The following is an 18,036-nucleotide window of genomic DNA, read 5'->3' as shown; positions in this document are numbered from 1 at the left end:
TGTTTTACTGTGTTAACAATAGTATTGTGTGTTATACAGTGCAATCTGATTTAATCAACAAGATGTGTTGTATTCAGGGGTGGACCTATTAAGGCCCACTGATGGAACGGGAGTAGGGAGTTTTGCTTCATTGCTTGGACTAAGTAACGCGAGTCTTTGACGACTCTAGTGGACCCTGTTCGGGTACTGGTATTAAGTTGTATTTAGATGGTAAGTTTTTAAATGAAAAAACATGTGTTACTTTTGAACTCGATTACATCATCACTTCGATGAAATTTTGCACCATATTAAAAAGTAATAAGTCAGTTCAGCTTCACTTGAGAGTAGAGGGGAAGGTAAGGGAATCCCCCTACTCCCAATCAAATTGTAGTTAATGAGGCTCGAACTCGTGAGTTGAAAGTCACAAGGTGAGTTCCCTACCAAATATAAGTTTTTTACTTGTATAAACACGTTTTTCTTTTTGCATGCTTGAATTAATGAATACTATTAGATTCCAGTATAACTAATCACCTTCACCAGGCTCCAGGCCATCATCAATCTTAAATTAGACTCGCCCCTTGACTCCAAGTCCAAGTTTAAAATAGATCTCTGATTTGGCAAAAGTTTTATAAACTTGTATTCAAACAAATTGTTTAGATTTTGTCTCAAACTGCCTTAAAACAAAGTGATAAGTCAGTCCAGCTTCGTCTGAGGGCTGAGGCTCAAACTCGTGACCTCAAAGTGGCAAGATGAGTTCCTCACCAACTCTACCAAGCTTGCTTGGTATAAGTTTTTTTTTTTTTTTTTTTACTTGTATAACCATCTTTTGCTTTTTTTTTTTTTTTTTTTTTCTTGGCAAAATTTTAATCAACTCGACCCATAATCAACTCGGTATCTAAGAGCACAAGTCGACATAAGCACTACCAAAAAAAGTCGACATGAGATAGGATTTATACGGAGACAACTAAGGATCATAGACAGAAAATGAAGAATAGATCGAGATGACCCCATAATATAATCCAGTATCCATCAAAGGTAGATGCTCATTTAGATTTAGAGTATCCAAAAAAACGCGTACAATTATAAAGTTTTTGGAAAGCTTACTATGAATGCTACTTGTTAGACATTAGAAAATGGGACCCAACCTCTCAAATCTGTGGCCTTTGCATCTGCCTTTGCATGTTTCACCTCTTTATGTAAAGGCAGAAGGCTACTCGTATATCGTTCCTCTCCCTACCATAATGGCGTGGCCCGTTCCCATGTTCTGTGTCGGCGGTAAATAGCAACATCCTTTACGAATACACATCAGAACTATATACACGTGATGCATGCTTTATATTTTTAAATTATATACACTAATCATTTTTAAGATTAAGTAAAATATTTTGGGTATTTTAGAAGGACACTAGAGTTAAGTTGTACAATAGTAGTTCTCCAATCTCCATAGATATGGAATTACGGTCATGACTCTTGAGGTCAAATCTTTTAAATTGTAGGCGAAGATTTGCTTAAGTTTCTAATGCACACATAGCATAATCTACGACATAAGGAATTTGGTACAAAAAAATGCATATATTGGGAATCATAGAAGTTAATATATGTACACATCATATAGTTTGATTTCAACTTTCAAGTGCCATGTACAAGTACAAGTGTAAAACCCTCCAAAAAACTTTACGAATAAAGGTATTTGAAATCAATGCACAGCTATTTTTATTAACCAATTTTAACAAATTAAGGTATTTAAAATAAGGATATTTTGACAATTAGTACCTTCTGTTATGTCCATTTTAACAATTACCATCTTCTATTTTTTTTTTTTGAAAATTACCACCTTATATTTTCAAAAACATCAAAAGTTACCATCTTCTTGCCCCCCAACTACCACGTGACGTCATTTTGGCCTTATTCTTTCCCTTTCCTCCCTATTTTCCTCACATTTCTCATTCCCATTTGGATTCTCATCTCCCCTTTCACTTTTTAATTTTTTTTTTTTTAATTACGCCCCTTTTTATTCAAATTTCCAACCATCCACATCAACAAAACATTAGGCCTCTAATTTTAATGGAATTCGTTACAAAAAAAACTATAGTTTTGGGCAGACAAAGGAACTTAAGAATAAATTCTTGTGTATTGCCTCACCAAAGAATGGTCCTGCAAAAGAATTTGGTAGAGACTACTCCTATAATTCATCATTAGTTCTAACCGCAATTTCTTCTACTGTTAACTGTATTAATGCATAAACGGATAAACCTAATTGCATTAATGTGGATATAATTGACCCCTTTATTTATTATTATCAAGTTGTTAAATTACATGAAGTAAGCATAAAATATTGCTCTGCCTATACTCTACATCAATTTGGACCCAACCACGTTCATAATGCAAATTAAATTTATTGTTATAAGTTTTCAAGTTTTGGTATACATATACACCCCTTCATATTGACGAAAGTTGAGTAAAAAATCAATACTAAGCTTATACCAATGAGAGTCTTGACCTAGTGGTTATCTATAATTCTAAAATTGCTATGCATATCACTTAAATAACTACTTGTATCAGTTACTAAGTAGTGTTTATGGATGGAGTTAGAATACTACAACTTTCTTTATGACACGTATTATTTCATTAGGGTTTCTAGCTATATGAATAATATGAGTAGTAAGGCAAGGCTATTTCATTAGAGTGAAGTCTTTTAGACTAGCTGGTAGTTATAATTTTAACTTACTAAATGAGCTGTTTTGATAAATTAAGCCAACTTCTAAAGTTGTTAGCATTAAAATAAATTGAGTGTGCTTTTTTATACTATGTTTGCATGCAGAGAGGGGAAAGTGAGACTTCCTAGGAATTATAAGTTTGTCGTGTTGTTTGGTTAGCTTGAAATGGCGAAATAGGATAACAACGATATCCATTTTTGTACTACCTCCGTTTCATATTATTTGCAATGATTAAACATTTTTTCTCTACACTTTATGTCAAATCGTTGCAAATAATATGAATTTAGGTAGTATTAAGCTATGCCATTTGAGCATTTGGGGTTCTAATTGGTACTAGTATAGAAGATATTGGAAGATATAAGCCCAACAAGAGGTCTCAAAGCGTTTGGGCTATTACTGCAAAGTACTTTGGGCCAAGCGTTGCTTGGTTGGCCCATCTTTAAATTCTTGAGCCGGTTTTTAGGATTAGTATCTTCCAACATCATTTTTTTCCCCCTTGAATTCTTGATGAAGATGCCCAAGATGGTAAGAATTGTAAGTTTACAACTATGAAATAAGGCTCTAAAAAATACTACTAGTATAAAACAAATTAGTCCAGTCTTATATTATCTATTTGTTCATTATTCACGGTTGTAACCTGTTCCTAATTTTATATGTTTGTATTCAAATAGGATTCGGTTTACTTTATATGATAACTGTCTGTTTCATTTTAAATTTCGGGTACTTAGACTTTTTTTTATCAACACTACCGTTAGCCACTTAGCCTCACCCCTTACCCCACTGCACTTGCAATTGTCAAACCCCACTGTACCTGACAAGACACCACCTTAAAAGCAACTGTCGCCCGTACACCCACCTCATTTGCCCAACCAACACCTTATTTTCCATCACAACCTCCACCACCATCAAATGAACACCGCCATCAACTACAACCATACTACACGAGCCAATCTAGCCACCCAACACATTGGCACCATTTGGTTTAGAATAATACACTTAAATTAATTCATACATTACACACATAAATTGATAGGAGTAGGCAAGGTCCATAAAATTTGACACTTGATCAAACATTCAAACTCAATACTAAATTGACATTATTCGGGTTTTTAACAAATACCCTTAATTTTCTAGTTGTCATCCAAACCTCTACACATCCCCGACGTCATCCCTATCCAACAAAAACTACAATTAATACATCAAAGTATCAAACCCGCCCACTCGTATCCCCTACAATCAAACTTCCAACAAAAAGAGTTTATTGACAAATACTACATTTAGGATAATTAGGTGCTTAAGTCCTAGTTTCTTCTGACGTGGCTAGTTAATCCAAAAATGAGTTGATAATTGACAAACCAAACCAAGCCACGTGGATACTAGTCAATGTATACTTATAGCAAATCACTTTTCCTCCTTTATCTCCTCCTTATATAGCAATTCACGTGTTTATCAACTTTCCTATTCGTGTTCAAATACTCTTTTCATCTCTTAATAAACGATCGAGTTTATCCCTATTCAAAATTAGTTGTCACGTTTATAATTACTCATACCAATAATAAAGAGTAAGTGATTGAGTGATATACTGATTGGTTTTACCTATCTCATTATTTTAATCAAAGATGATGATGATATAGTCATATTTGATAGTGTCTTATACGTCTCTTTATATACTCGTGTAATTTTCTTACACTTGTTGACAACTGAACAATCTTACATTCTTACATCATCTTTTTTAACGTTTCAAAATTTTTGATCATAAAATTAAAGATCATCCCTTTAATTCATTGATAATTTCTGGGTTTTTCAGAGGGATTATTTTTCCAGAATTGCATTATATTTCCAGAATTGCATTTAAAAGTCCCAAGAAATTAGCTTTCGAAATTTCAGCAGGTTGATTGCAATTTATTATATTTGTTTAACAGAAGAAATGTTAAGGAAACCCATTATTGTTATTTTTTTTATTTTTATTTTTTAAAAGATTGATCCTTTTTTAAATTTATTTTTTTATTGCAGGAAATTAAACCAAAATCAAGATCAAAATCAATTTCAGGGTATTTGCATGTAAGCTTCCTCGTTTTACCTTTGATTAGATTCTTCCACATTTTGGGCAAGATTCAAAAAGGTAGAGAATATTCAATTATAGCTTTACTGTTGCTGTAAAAGGGTGAATCATAGTTTGGGTTTTTAATTTTGGTTTTATTATTTAATTTATACTAGTTTATATTTGGGTACATTTGACTAAGTGTATACTTTTCTTGTGTTATGACTTCTGAAGTAATAAGTAGTCAGGCAGTCAGCTAATTAACTCTTGTTCCTTTTTGTATTGGAAACAATATACTAGTATCTAAAATTTGTAAGGTTGTGGGTTAATTTATAATAGCTGATTAAGACATACTCGTATTACATTATTACTCCCTCCGTGCCTTAATACATGTCGGTTAATTTAGTGGGGTAGCCGTGACAGTTGATGTGATACAGAGATCTAAGGGATGAAAGGAGTATCTTATAAAATTTTCTCGTAAATTATATCTAGTGAAGTAGTCTTACATTTGTTCAGTAGTGATCAAGTTTCCATTGGAGAGAAGGTTGCATATATTTGACCCTCTTCATGTGGACTACTAGGCGATTTTTAAGAAAAATTTGGCTAATGTTAATGGCTAAAATGTATTATGCAAGTGATCATACAACTGTCTTAGGCGAAAACCTTGTGCACCCTGGAGTTGGCTAGTTAAGCCAAAGTATCAGATCAGTTGGAAAGTTAATGAGTTATGCTTTGATTCTTGAAATTTTATGGAGTTGGCCAATTAAGACAGCTTCCGAGATCAGTTTTTGGTTAGCAAAGTATGTTCGTTCCCCTGGTCTAGCTCCATGATACTGCTATAGTGCTATCTGTATCTAAAGGGTTACTTATACAGGCTTTTTAAGAAATAGACTGATGTTTCGTGAAGTTACTTGAGGACAATGTGGCTGCTTAGCTACCGAAATCACTTCCACAGCAAGCAAAATTTGTTGAGGGTTTTAGCTTTTGTGTTGGATTTTGAAGATATTGTCATCCTGTCCTTATATGCTTTTTCCTCTAAATCTCTATGCTATGTACAATTTCCTATTTGCTTACGCTTCTGTTCTTACATTAAGGTAACATATAGTGACACCATGCTTGGAAACGGAGTTGTTGGAATTCTTTCAGAGACTTGTAACAAGTGGGAAAGACGAGCTCCATTAACACCAGATCATTGTGCTCGACTTCTACACACTGGAAAAGGTAAATCTGGTGTAGCTCGGATAATTGTCCAGCCATCTACCAAGAGAATCTACCATGATGCCCTTTATGAAGAGGTTGGCTGTGAAGTATCTGAGGACTTATCTGAATGTGGTCTTATTGTGGGAGTCAAACAACCAAAGGTAGTTTGATTAATACTTGTCTTGCCAATGTATATACTTAATGTTTTCGTCATAAAATGATTGTATAATAAATAATCATTTGGCGGCAGTTGGAGATGATCCTTCCTGAGAGAGCCTATTCTTTCTTCTCACATACCCACAAAGCACAGAAAGAAAGCATGCCTATGCTTGACAAGGTTTGTATAGCACTATAGCTATGTTTTGTTGTGTTTCCTGCTATGTGAATTGTGATAATTGTGCTTCAACTTATATAATGTCACTTGTAGATTCTGGCGGAGAGTGCAACTTTGTATGATTATGAGCTCATTGTTGGAGATCATGGGAAGAGGTTACTGGCATTTGGAAAATATGCCGGCAGAGCTGGAATGGTTGACTTTTTGCACGGCTTAGGACAACGTATGTTCCATCTCCACTCTATTTCTTTAGCTGCTTTCTTGTAGAAATATTCTTTGAAGAATTGATCACTCTTTCTCCAGGCTAGAAAGCTTAGTAATATGACCTGCAAAAAATAAACATTGCATAAGAAGTAATAAGAACACTGCATCAATTATCCTGACATCAGTAGCATGTCTGTACATCAATAGAGCACTAACAGAGAAATCATTAAATTTGGCATCTCTTCTGCCTTCCTAGCTCAGTATCGTGAGTTTCAAAACATCATAGTGTTGTCAGTTATACTACACAGCCTTACTTGTGCAGTAACAAAGAGGCTGCCAATTTTTATTTTCTTAAGATAATCTTCTCTGCTAGAATGCTGCTACTCTTCCTCTATCATTACTTATCTTCTAATCTAATGTTTTGATCAAGAAAAATAAATCTTTGCCTAATTATCTTTGGGAATATACATATATTGAAACATCAATTTGATTCTCTCACTTTCAAATTTTATTGTTTTGTGGCTAAATGATCTTGATTCTACGAATTTACAGGTTATCTAAGTTTTGGATACTCAACACCCTTCCTTTCCCTGGGTTCATCTTTACATGTATACTTCTTTGGCTGCTGCTAAGGCTGCAATCATATCCGTGGGTGAAGAGATCTCCTCTCTCGGTCTTCCATCTGGCATCTGTCCTCTTGTTTTCGTCTTTACTGGAAATGGAAATGGTATTACTCTGCCTTGGTAATCCTTGTCCAATTGTGAATGTATTTCCTTCCAATCCTGCTTGATAATATGAATGTATTAGATTTGATTTTTCTCAACAATTGGTTAACTATGTAATGACTTTGTGATTAATCAACTTAATTCTTTTTTTTTTTTTAATTATTGTTCATTTGTGAACTATATTCTGTTCTCTTGATCAGTTTCTCTCTTACCATACTCCTTTCCTACACTTCCTTTTTCTATGATACTGTTGGAAGTTTGCATCAATGTGTGGATTAGGTTTAGGTTGAGACATCATTTTTCTCATTAACATGATTGCTGATACCAGTAGACTAATTTATACATTTTGATATCTACTATAGTTTCACAAGGCGCACAAGAGATACTCAAGCTTCTTCCTCATACCTTTGTGGATCCTAGCAGACTCCCGGAGTTGTTTGAAAAGGTAATCAGTCTATTCATAAGAGTAGTAATTCTCCTTAGAGTGCTGAACTACTGATACGTATATATAAAAAATTCTGTGTTGTATTGGCTGTTTGGAGTCTGGACATACTATGTTAATTAACAATAATAGCGTGTGTGCATGCTCTGTGGAGAGTGTTTAGGCAGAGTGCCTGGTCCCTCGTCTTCTCTTATCTGGTTGTCGTTTATAATAAGCTTTTCGCTAGGTATATAATCAGTGTTTGATGTTAAATCTCTTTCACTTGTCTGCTTTATGCTCAAGATTATTTGTTCTAGGTTTACTGTTTCTTTTCTACCTATTTACCACCCTTGACATATTTCATACTGGATGCCAGAATCAACAATCTCAGGGATCAAAGAGACTCTTCAAAGTATATGGTTGTGTTGTAACGAGTAAAGATATGGTTGAACCCAAAGACCCAAGTAAAGTTTTCGATAAAGTAATAATGCTCTTCCCTTCTTCTAAAATTTTTTCAAAGTTTTGAAACATTTTCATAATTATGGCAATTTATGTAGAATTCCTCTAACACTGCATGCATTTTTTGCTTTTCAGGCTGACTACTACTCTCATCCAGAGCATTACTCTCCAATTTTTCATGAAAGAGTTGCTCCATATGCTTCCGTTATTGGTGTGTGGCTCATTCTCACTTTAAACTGTCATTTGTTATGAACCTCGGCTCCAATTTCCCCTCGTTATAGGAATATTTTTTTTGTTATCACTACTTTTCAGTTGGACCCAGATACTGCCAGTGCATTCTAGTTATTCCATTTAGTATACACATTACTACTAGTAACTTTGGAAAGGGAGTTGAGCATAGTGTATCCTTGGATTAAACAAATCTTTTTAGATTATGGAAAAACATTTCACCACTTCTCAGAAAATTCTTAGGAAAAAAAAACTGAGTGATCCAATTATACTGAAAAATGAAAAATTTCTGCTATTTTTAGTTTGTATTGTCTCTGTGTGTACTTTGATGTCTTATTTATTACTTGATTTTTTTGGGGAGCAGTCAATTGCATGTACTGGGAACAAAGATTTCCTAGGTTGTTGACCACCAAGCAGCTTCAAGATTTAAAGAGCAAAAGATGCCCACTTGTTGGTATTGCCGATATCACATGTGACATAGGAGGATCCATTGAGTTTGTTAACCAAGCCACCACCATTGACTCACCTTTCTTTAGGTAATATGATCAAAGTTTCCTTATCAATTTAGGGAATGCAAACATGTAACTTGGTTGCCTCATTTCTTAGTTCACTCTAGTTCTCTTCATTTGTACAGCTGACAAGATGATTAGTTTCTAGGAGATTATTTTGTATCAAACTGTAAAAAAACTCTGGCTTAATCAGTAGATATTCAAATAAACCTGGAGGCCATATAGGTTTAAAATCCTTGGTGTAGTGTAAATAGTAAGTAGGCTGCAGATTAGACTTGCAGATGTAGACTTCCCTATATCGGTTGACTGAAATTGGGCTCGTGTTATAAAATTTACTATCTGCAGATTTGATCCACTAACGGAATCATACCATTATGACATGGAGGGTAGTGGTATAATATGCTCAGCTGTCGACATCCTCCCTACTGAATTTGCCAAAGAGGTATGCTATATGTTGTAAAGATAGATTTTTTTGTTGGCATAACTATAGCTTGTTTAAGAGATGTTGTTTCATTCTGGGTTGGAAAATAGCTGTTTAAGTATTAAGTATCAAGGAGTAACATATTTTCCTCTGACATTTTGTGCTTATGTGTAAAGGCTTCCCAACATTTTGGCACTATCCTGTCACAATTTATTGGTCACTTGGCTTCCACAAAAGATTTTGATGTTCTACCTCCCCATTTGAAACAAGCTTGTATAGTACACAAGGGAGCACTTACATCCTTATATGAGTATATTCCTCGTATGCGAGAATCTGCTTCAGAGTAAGCTTCTGAATCTTGTGTCTTCTGTCAATAGATTCTCTGTAACCCTATTTAACATGGTCTCACCTTATTCAAATTTGGGGTACATCATAATATGATATGAACATCTTTTTTTCTTCTTCGTTTTCATATGTTGCAGTGAATTGTCCCAGAATCTGCCAGATTTCCATCCTAATAAGAAAACACACACGCGATTGGTAACTTTCTGTAACTAGTTTCCATTTCACACTTCATCAAGTTTTCCTTTACTTTATGCTCTATAGTTCTCTGAAACCAGTGTAAATTATCCTATTCAAATTATCTTTTGTACCATAGGGTTAATCATTTGGTTTCATGGAACCTTTCAATACAGCAATGATTTCCTTTATATAGGAATAATTGGTAATTTGGGCAGGTGTCTTTGAGTGGTCATCTATTTGATGACTTTTTGATAAACGAGGCTTTGGATAGAATTGAAGCAGCAGGAGGCTCCTTCCGCTTGGTAAAATGTCATGTCGGCCAGAGTACTGATTCTACTTCATACTCGGAGCTTGAAGTATGTAACTCTGAACCACTCCCATCCTCATTTTTTCTTTCAATATATAATAAACTAATCTTCTTTTAAGTTGTAATTATATTTTCCAAAAAAATGGATAATTCAAAGATTCACTGGCAATAAATGTCAGTGATAATCTAGTGGGAGCACTCTTATCTCATTAGTTTGATAGTCTTTCATGAGTTACATCTTGATTCATGCTTCTAGTTGATTGATTATTGCTTCTTTTTTTGTTTGTGTTATTTGTTATGTTTGTGACAGGTTGGAGCTGATGATAGCAAAGTTTTGGACCAAATTATCGATTCATTAACATCTCTTGCCAATATAAGGGGAAAAAAGGGGACTGTAGAGAATCAACCAAACAAATTTTCCCTGACTGTTGGCAAGATCCAGGAGAATGGTTTAGATCATGGAAATCAGTCAAAAAGAAAAGCAGGAGTACTAATTCTTGGTGCTGGTCGCGTATGCCAACCAGCTGCTGAGTTTTTAGTATCTATCAAAGACCTTTCTTCTTGCCCTTTGTTTGAGAAGTGCATGGATTTGAATATTGATGTGGAAAATGATATTCAAGTCATTGTTGCATCTCTATATCTAAAGGACGCGGAAGAGGTGTGTTGGAAAATATTATTATCCAAAATCTCTTTATGTTTATGGCATTTAAGTCATTCAAATAAACATGAAATCCGTCAATCAGAACATCTTCCCTTGTAGCTTTCTTAATTTCATTGGGCCATAGGTTGCACTGTTGCTTTTTCAGCACTCCTTTGTAGATAATATTGTCAAAATAATAATCCTAGGATGCTTTTAAACAATTCTCCATCTGTCCCCAAATAATAATTGTAATTATCTTGTTTGTTTGATTTTCCCATAAATCCCTTGAGATCTTTGCAATGCATTTTATTTTGGTGAGTGGTACTCAATTTGGGATAGATCTCCATAAAACACGTAACATATCATACCATCAAAATGCCATGTCATGCTTGTATTAATGGTGATAGCGAACCTAATGGGTCTACCATATGAGTTATTTAGCTATTTCAACTTAGAATGTGGGTTGCATATTTGGTTCATTCATAGAATTATCCCTAGCAGACTAGAATAAAACTCAGATTCAGGTGCTATATTGAACTTGTAATCTATGTTTTCTGTAGGTCATCCAAGGTATTCCAGATGCTATTGCTGTGCAGCTAGATGTGTCAGACAAAGAAAGTCTGCACAAGTATGTTTCACAGGTATTTTTGAAAAATCTTAAAGAACCTGTGATATGATTATGAATGAAAATTTCCAGAGGTTTGCCTTGTTTCAGTTACATTAGGATAGGCATCTTAACCGCTCTATGTCTCTGTATATATTCACCACCTTCTCTTTAAATCTAAATTCTGACTGCGGATGACTGGTGGAAAACCCGCAACTATGTATATTTATAGACTAATAAGCTAATATATCAGACCATCTGCTTTAAAGATTTTACCTATTATATATAGAGAGAGGTGGCATCTCATAGAATTCTGTTTTAACTGTGAGAATTCTGCTCCATTGTTATTTAATTTCAAGGCTTATAAGTTTGTATTGTGATTTTAAAAGATTAAGCTTATTTCTGTGTAAATCTCAGGTTGAAGTTGTTATTAGTCTACTTCCTCCGAGCTGCCATGTTGCAATAGCGAAATCTTGTATTGAGGTACCTTCTCCTTGGTTTATAATTTATTTTATGTTTTTTTCCAACCCCGTAAGTTATTTGATTACTAACTACCATGCATAAGTATGTGGAACTTTGTCTATTTGTCAAAAAAAAAAGAAAAAAAAAAAAAAAAGCATGAGCTGTAAAGTAATACAAGCAGACAAGCAGTTACACCTAAATGATGAGGAAAAGTAAACATATTCAATTACTAGATTACTAGGCCATATAAATGTATTGTCTATGGGGGAAATAAAGAGAGTAAGGTCTTGCAATGGTGTGCCTTCTTGTGTGTGATTGTGTATGCGCGTCCAGATTCAGATTATTAGGGGAGTGATACAATTTTCTGGACTAGATTATGCTGCCCCTTTTCTAAGCTTCAAATTTACTAGCAAGCAGAATTGTTAATATGATATTTCACATAATAAGCTGTCTGCTAAAGATGGTAGCAAAACTAACAACTGCTGGTCAGTTATGTTTCAATGTCTCAATCTGCAGTAATACATCATTAAATACTTAAATACTGTGTTTATTGGACTGTAGGATGTGAGATTGTTGCTTAATATAGAATTTTGTCAATCAATCAATCAATCAATCAATCAAAGCCTTAATCCCAAAAGTGGGGTCGGCTAACATGAACCAAATTTGATTATTCCGTGTAGTCATCAACATAAATCTTTCTCCTCCATCCCTTACGATCCAAAACTTCATCCTCACGTAAATCCATGCACTTCATATCCTTCCTCACTCCTTCCAACCAAGTCATCTTTGGTCTCCCTCTTCCTCGTTTAATCCCTCCATGGTCCCACTCTTCCACTCTTCGCACCGGTGCACCCTCGGGTCTCCGTCTTACATGTCCAAACCAACGCAGACGATTTTCCCTTAATTTATCTACAATGCCCGCCACACCTACTTTCTTGCGAATAACCTCATTTCTGATTCTATCTCTTAATATAGAATTTTGTATGTTACAAAAAGGGAAAATTTGTGAGGAAGGTGCTTATAAGTAGACCTTTTTGTGACAAAGGCTCTTTTATTAAAAAAGTGGCACAAAAGATCCTTATATCATGTTTGGGTTGTGAGGAGGGTCCTTTGACCATTTTTCGGCATTGACTTTTTTATTTTCCGGCCAAAAAAAGCCACGTGTTTATTAAGTTCCCTTTTCCCCCTGTTTTCTCTCATTGTGGGGAGGATTAGCCTTGAATTACTTTGAATAGCCTTCAATTTTGATTTATGGGATTACAATTGAAATTTTGGTGTTAATTATTTTCAGAAATTAGGGTTTAATAGGGGGGAAAAGGGGGGAAACGAGGGAAAAGTGGAGGGAGAAAAAAGGGAACTTAGATGTGACTTTTTTTGGGCGGAAAATAAAAAAGTCAACGCCGGAAAATGGTCAAAGGACCCTCCTCACAACCCAAACATGATATAAGGACCTTTTATGCCACCTTTTTTATAAAAGGACCTTTGTCACAAAAAGGTCTACTTAAAAGGACCTTCCTCGCAAATTTTCTTACAAAAAGTGTGCTGCATCCAGCAACAATGGAACATTGATGGCAGCAATACAGTACACAACTAATCATGCACAATTGCGTATACAATAATTTGAATTCTTTTATTTTCACGATGCAGCTTAAGAAGCATCTGGTTACTGCTAGCTATGTTGATGATTCTCTGTTGAAGCTTGATCAAGATGCGAAGGATGCTGGTATAACAGTTATTGGTGAAATGGGCCTTGATCCTGGGATAGGTAAATCTATATTGAACTTCTCTATTTTTATTTTTAATTTTTTTTTTTAATTTTTGGTGTGGTCTAGATTTACTTGGGAACTAATTGCACACTCCATCCCCCCTCCCCCATGGATCATCAGATTCCTTCTTTAGTGAATCTCTTCAGTTCCCTGAGGACTGCACTCATAATAACACATCTCAAGACCAAAAACCTGAGCTCATCTGGATTATGGACTTTTACTTTGTGTACTCGTGATGGATGATAAATTTTAAATGTGATGGACTATAGAATAGACTTAACCAGCCTCTGAATACATCCTTAACTTAAATTTTGCAAATTCTTGAGTATACATTTGACATTTATCCAATGCAAAATAAATCATTTTGTGTTGCAGATCACATGCTGGCAATGAAAATGATAAACGAAGCACATACCAAAGGGGGAAAAGTGTGTTCATTTACTTCTTATTGTGGAGGTCTTCCATCTCCAGCAGCCGCCAACAATCCGTTAGCCTATAAATTCAGGTTTGTGTCCCCTTTTCATCTCAGTTGTGCTTAAGTTTTTTTTTTTTGGTGGGGGGATGCTTTATGTATTCAATGCAGGTAAACATAGAAATTTGATAATAGTGTATAAACCAATCACGGGCTTCAACCATTAGCTTAGAACCAGACCAACAATTGGTACCTTTAAGCTTAAGCTACTGGTTATAGCCCAGGATTTGTTTATATACTCTATCAAGATTGGCATATAACATGAAATAGTAAGTAACTGATGACATGAGTCATCATTTATACGAAGTATGTGTTAATAACTATTGACATGATTCCTGATGATCTGTGTATTAATTACAAAATTCTTAACCTCCTTTCCTAGGAGGATGTGGCACAAAACTGACAATTCTGCAGGAATAAATGGTAAACTTTGCAGTTTGTAATCAAATGATAGTTGAAAGCTACTTCAACCTTCAATAACTACACTTTTCAACTTTAGCAGTCAATTTACTAATCACTACTTGAAAGCTATTGCTGAAATACCTTTCAAGATCCTGTTTCGGACTCAACAAATGTTTATTTTGCATAAGCTCAAAGTTTGTCACCCACATATATACTTATTTCCTTTTTTTTTTGTGCTTCCAGTTGGAACCCTGCTGGTGCTTTAAGAGCTGGGCGTAATCCTGCCACCTATAAATCTCATGGAGAGGTGAAACAAGTTAACGGTAAGCTCCCATAGGTCTTGCAATAAGTTTGAAAGTTTAATTCATTATTTATTCCAGGCTTGTTTTACCGTCTCCACCCACCCTTTATAAAAAGATTCTTTTCAATCCTGTGTTTGATGAAAGCTGTCTTTCTGATAATTATGGTTAAACTTAGCCTCTGTCCAAAACTCCAAATTCTATACATCAAGCTACCTAATATTTCTTAAGGTTTTTTTATTATACTTGGCAAATGCTTTGTACTATACATTCATTTCACAATCCTTGTTTTTTTTTTTTTTTTTTTTTTTTTTTGGCCTGCAGGGGATAATCTTTATGATTCAGCTGTGAGGTTTCGGCTGCCAGACTTTCCAGCTTTTGCATTAGAAGTCCTTCCAAATCGTAATTCTCTGATTTATGGAGACATCTATAAAATTGGAGATGAAGTATCAACAATCTTCCGAGGAACTCTTCGTTATGAAGGCATGGCAATCATTTGAGCTCTGACTTTGCTATCTAGGCTATTTAAAACTTCATATTGTGGTAGTGGAACATAGTTTGTTATTGAAATTTTAATTAAATTCTGCTGCAGGTTTTGGAGAGATTATGGGGACATTAGCAAGGATTGGTTTCTTTGACACTGAAGCTCAAACAATCCTTAAAAGTTCCGAGAGACCTACTTTTGAAACATTTACACTGAAGCTTCTTGGTATTGAGAAGGAGACTTTATCAGGCTCTGATATCGGAGAGACTATTGCAGAAAGGATCATATCACTTGGACATTGCAAAGAACAAGCAGTTGCCTCAAAGACTGCCAGGACAATCATGTGAGTTTAGAAGTATTTCTGTGCTGATATCGAGTTTGTAGGAGTTTAAGGCTCTAAGCTGTCCTTTGATAACTCATAGCCTCTTCCCTGTCCTCTTGTGATGATAACTGGTTGCTTGATTCTTTTACTTTCTTGATTAGATTCCTGGGATTTTGCGAGCAAACATTAATACCTTCTACATGCAAGAGTGCATTTGATGTCGCCTGTCTTCGTATGGAAGAAAGACTTTCTTATTCTAGCATAGAGCAGGTACTAATTCCTCAATCACAGAACATTTACTTGTTGTCTTGCATTAGAGAAATCCCTTTGCCATGCTGGAAATTCTATGAATTCATGCATAAAAAAAACTGTGCTCATCTGGCTGTGTATTTAATTTATGCAATTTTCTTGTTACGAAATTTATAATAATGACTGTGGGTCTATCAGGATATGGTCCTTCTGTATCATGAAATTGAGGTAGAATTCCCAGAATCCCAAAAGATAGAGAAACACCAGGCAACTCTCTTGGAATTTGGAAAGACCGAAAAAGGAAGAACTACAACTGCCATGGCACTGACTGTAGGAGTTCCTGTAGCGATTGGAGCCCTGGTAACATCTTTCACCATCATCTTTTCCATTATATTGCTCAAACAAATGCTTTAAGGCTGACCTTCTTCCCCTTTACTTTTGGATGGGAAATAACAGCTCTTGCTTTCAAACAAGATAGAGTCGAGAGGAGTTTTGAGGCCCATCGAACAGGAAGTTTATGCTCCAGGTAAATCTAAACAACTCCGTATTTCATTAGAATCATGTGTGCACATTGCACATACCTCTGGAAAAAAACAGATTATACTAAAACTTCGTTTGAAGAACAGACCATATCCAATTCTTTAAGCTTCCGATATGTAAATTCATATTGTCGCTCTTTTTGCCTCATGTATAATATAGGTCGTCATTAGTCCACTGTGACATTTTCTTGTAAGTGAATCATATCCACCTTATCATCTGACATGCATGAAAGTGCGTTACACGAGGTTACGTACTAGAAATTCATATTATCATGCATAAAAAACTGTCATGTTCTTCATGCATAAGATATGGTTTCAATTCCTTTCTAACCATCAGATTACATCTTTCTAAACACCAACTGTTTATGGCATTTTCTACCTTCGCTTTTTACATCAACCTGATGTACATATATTTCGGTGTTTGCAGCGCTGGATTTGATACAAGCATGTGGAATCAACTTGTTGGAGAAGATTGAATGAATCTCAGTAAATATCTACCAGTTTCAATCTACTAATTTAATCCTCGTATATATTCAATCCAATAAACCCAATCAGTTCATTGAAATGTAGGCTACAAACCACAATGTTCGCCATATTTTTTGTACAGTTTATGTTGCTGCTGTAATTAGCCGTGGCCGGAGGGTTCAAGAGCTGTAAGATGTATTTATGTACAACATCATAACAGTTTAACACCTTCAAATTATGAGGATCATTTATTTAAATTATGATCCCAATTTGAGGTACTGAAATCAATGTTCTTTCTTCACAGTATTTTGTACCTTTGTGGTGTTGGATTTTAATTTTTTTTTTTTTTTTTAAATAACTACAAAGGACAAATAGTAGACAAGATCTATAGCACCAAGACTACCAACTTAGGCCCTGTTCACTTCACCTTGAAAAAAAATAATACTCGTATTTAGTAAAAATAATTTCAGTTCACTAAGGCCCGGTTCACTTCTCCTTAAAAAGTAATATTAAGTAAAAATAATTTCAGTTCAGTAAAATTCAGTTTTATTAAAGAAGAATAATAATAGAAAATCTGTAAAAATAATTTTAGTTCAGCAAAACTAATTTCAGTTCAATAAAATTAATTTAAGTTCAACAAATACGGAGTATAATTTTATTTTAGTAAAAATAATTTTATTTTATCGTACACTTAGGGCATGTTCTCATTGACTGAACTCAGCTGAACTGAACTGAACTCAGCTGAACTGAACTCAGCTGAACTGAACTGAACTGAACTAAAATGAATATTTTATAAGAGAAGGAAATTAGGAGCTGAACTGAACTGAACTGAACTGAATTGAGCTGAACTGAACTGAACTGAACTCAGCTGAACTGAACTGAACTGAACTGAATTTCAACGTAAGAGAACAGACCCTTATACTTATCTATCTTGTACGAAAAAAGAAATTTGGAAGAGAATTTATCATTTAATTAGTAGTCACATGTTTTTTTTTTTTTTTTTTATTGTCATTATTTATATATTGTACATCAAATCAAATAGGTTTAAAAGCTAAATCATAAGTACCAAATACACCAACAACATCACAATGTCATTTTAGGTCGTGTTTGATTGTAATAATTTCTTGTAGGCACTCAAATGTTCTCAAAAAAGTACACTAAAAGTAAGGAGTAAATTGTTTGGTCAATAAAAAATTGCAAAATTTCCTTTGTAATTCAAATTTCCTAGTAACTGTAATTTCCTTATACCAACCAAACCAACTAAG

General features: G+C 34.7%; 1 pseudogene across 1 annotated transcript; it reads left to right on the top strand.

Moving 5' to 3' along the window:
• Positions 1-5,849: 5,849 nt before the first annotated feature.
• Positions 5,850-17,190, top strand: LOC145611167 (alpha-aminoadipic semialdehyde synthase-like; annotated as a pseudogene). Its single transcript, XR_014106336.1, has 24 exons — positions 5,850-6,098; positions 6,188-6,274; positions 6,365-6,494; positions 7,028-7,202; positions 7,563-7,645; positions 7,998-8,102; positions 8,216-8,291; positions 8,673-8,844; positions 9,163-9,259; positions 9,415-9,581; positions 9,721-9,778; positions 9,976-10,116; positions 10,378-10,725; positions 11,268-11,348; positions 11,729-11,794; positions 13,421-13,538; positions 13,915-14,044; positions 14,657-14,736; positions 15,037-15,195; positions 15,305-15,539; positions 15,680-15,788; positions 15,966-16,127; positions 16,224-16,293; positions 16,734-17,190. The product of XR_014106336.1 is annotated as an alpha-aminoadipic semialdehyde synthase-like (transcript).
• The last annotated feature ends 846 nt before the right edge of the window (positions 17,191-18,036 follow it).

This window comes from Chenopodium album, chromosome 24, assembly GCF_948465745.1.
Source record: "Chenopodium album chromosome 24, dcCheAlbu1.1, whole genome shotgun sequence".
Lineage (NCBI taxonomy): Eukaryota > Viridiplantae > Streptophyta > Magnoliopsida > Caryophyllales > Amaranthaceae > Chenopodium > Chenopodium album.
Note: the sequence above shows the minus strand (reverse complement) of the source record. Positions and strands in the feature narration are given on the sequence as shown.